We start from the raw sequence: 2789 nt of genomic DNA, 5'->3' as shown, positions 1-2789 counted from the left end.
TTATAGCATTGTACGTCGATGGTGTGCAGGTTCCATCCAGACCTTTTCAACCTGACTTTGAAAACGGCAATGCGGTTCGTGAATATTACAGTCTAGTACTGGCTACGGGTCGCCATCTCAAGGATCAAACTCTGCTGATCGATCGCCGGGAATACTGCAGCGGTTACACCCTGTATGGTTTCAACCTGACCCCTGACGAAGAGTGTGGACAACATATTTCACTGATGAAGACGGGCAATATGCGTTTGGAGATGCGTTTCAAGCAGCCTCTACCACACACTGTAAATATGGTCGTGTATGCTGTGTTTGACAACATTATTGAGGTGAATCAGAGGAGAAACGTTCCGTATGATTATTATTAAAATGAACACCAGAGAGCTCAACCACATCATGAATGCCCTGGCCGGCTCACGGAAACTGTTTCAAGGAGTCTACGCCTGCGATCAGCTGCCTAAATTTAAGATCAAGAATTTACCTGCAATGTACATAATCAACACACACCCTAAAAATATGCCCGGAGAACATTGGCTGGCTATTTATCTAAGGGAGGACCACCATGGTGAATTTTTTGATTCCTATGCAAACCCCCCGGATTTCAGACCTTTCCCTCGGAAGATCAATAACTTTCTGCTCAACAACTGTCAAGAAACCATTTACAGCGGTCGTCAAGTACAAAGTCTTCAGACCTTCACTTGTGGTCAGCACTGTGTGCACTAGCACGCATGCACCGCGGGTTGTTTCCGCCCGGTTTCGAACCAGGGACCTTTCGCGTGTGAGGCGAACGTGATAGCCACTACACTACGGAAACCGACCTGTCCTGGTGTTTCGAATGGCTCCCATCGAAGCCGGCTGGTAAAACGCGCACAGGCGTTTCCCGTGGGCCAGCCTGTGAGATAAAGGTTTCTACACTCACCTAAAGGATTATTAGGAACACCTGTTCAATAACCAACCAATCATATGGCAGTTGCTTCAATGCATTTAGGGGTGTGGTCCTGGTCAAGACAATCTCCTGAACTCCAAACTGAAAGTCTGAATGGGAAAGAAAGGTGATTTAAGCAATTTTGAGCGTGGCATGGTTGTTGGTGCCAGACGGGCTGGTCTGAGTATTTCACAATCTGCTCAGTTACTGGGATTTTCACGCACAACCATTTCTAGGGTTTACAAAGAATGGTGTGAAAAGGGAAAAACATCCAGTATGCGGCAGTCCTGTGGGCGAAAATGCCTTGTTGATGCTAGAGGTCAGAGGAGAATGGGCCGACTGATTCAAGCTGATAGAAGAGCAACTTTGACTGAAATAACCACTCGTTACAACCGAGGTATGCAGCAAAGCATTTGTGAAGCCACAACACGTACAACCTTGAGGCGGATGGGCTACAACAGCAGAAGACCCCACCGGGTACCACTCATCTCCACTACAAATAGGAAAAAGAGGCTACAATTTGCACAAACTCACCAAAATTGGACAGTTGTTGCCTGGTCTGATGAGTCTCGATTTCTGTTGAGACATTCAGATGGTAGAGTCAGAATTTGACGTAAACAGAATGAGAACATGGATCCATCATGCCTTGTTACCACTGTGCAGGCTGGTGGTGGTGGTGTAATGGTGTGGGGGATGTTTTCTTGGCACACTTTAGGCTCCTTAGTGCCAATTGGGCATCGTTTAAATGCCACGGCCTACCTGAGCATTGTTTCTGACCATGTCCATCCCTTTATGACCACCATGTACCCATCCTCTGATGGCTACTTCCAGCAGGATAATGCACCATGTCACAAAGGTTGAATCATTTCAAATTGGTTTCTTGAACATGACAATGAGTTCACTGTACTAAACTGGCCCCCACAGTCACCAGATCTCAACCCAATAGAGCATCTTTGGGATGTGGTGGAACGGGAGCTTCGTGCCCTGGATGTGCATCCCACAAATCTCCATCAACTGCAAGATGCTATCCTATCAATATGGGCCAACATTTCTAAAGAATGCTTTCAGCACCTTGTTGAATCAATGCCACGTAGAATTAAGTCAGTTCTGAAGGCGAAAGGGTGTCAAACATAGTATTAGTATGGTGTTCCTAATAATCCTTTAGGTGAGTGTATTTTCACTGACCTATTTTGCATTGCTCAAGGACACATCAGGACACTTTGGAAACTCTTTCAAAGGAAGAACGCCCTGAGCTATGACAAGACTTACACTTACCCCAACAAGGTGATGCTCAATGGCTTGTTCAAACAGCTGCTGCTCGTCTTGTGCCACCATCAGACAATCACAGAGCTATTGTGCCTTCTACACCTTACGGTAGCTTTACTTTAACAATAATAATGACGGCGACCACGACGACAAAAAGAAAAACAAGAACAACAACAACAACAACAAGAACAATAACATCATCATCAGATTTTAATTAAAAGTGGCTACACCAGCGTTTACAATTTCAACCTGTCGACGGACGGACGCTCTGAGTCCAACAATTTCGGGAACTCCAATGAAGAAAAGCCACCTACCGCCTCTGGGGAACCACGAGGGCAAGCAGGACGAAAAGGGCCGGCCCACAGCAGGCTCTTTCCGCCCGGTTTTAAACCGGGGACCTTTCGTGCGTTAGGCGAACGTGATAGCCACTACACTACGGAAACCAACCCGTCCTGGTGTTTCGAATAACTCCTATCGAAGCCGGCTGGTAAAACGCACGCAGGCGTTTCCCGTGGGCCAGCCTGTGAGATAAAGGTTTCTATTTTCAATGACCTATTTTGCATTGCTCAAGGGCACATCAGGACACTTTGGAAACTCTTTCAAA

The 2789-nt window shown here is 46.5% G+C and overlaps 1 non-coding gene across 1 annotated transcript; it reads right to left on the bottom strand.

Moving 5' to 3' along the window:
• Positions 1-735: 735 nt before the first annotated feature.
• On the bottom strand, positions 736-808 carry trnav-cac (transfer RNA valine (anticodon CAC)). Its single transcript has one exon. It is a non-coding gene; the product is annotated as a tRNA-Val (tRNA).
• Positions 809-2789: the final 1981 nt, after the last annotated feature.

This window comes from Amia ocellicauda (genome assembly GCF_036373705.1).
Source record: "Amia ocellicauda isolate fAmiCal2 chromosome 11 unlocalized genomic scaffold, fAmiCal2.hap1 SUPER_11_unloc_6, whole genome shotgun sequence".
NCBI lineage: Eukaryota > Metazoa > Chordata > Actinopteri > Amiiformes > Amiidae > Amia > Amia ocellicauda.
The sequence above is the reverse complement of the archived record's forward strand: the minus strand, read 5'-3'. Positions and strand labels throughout refer to the sequence as shown.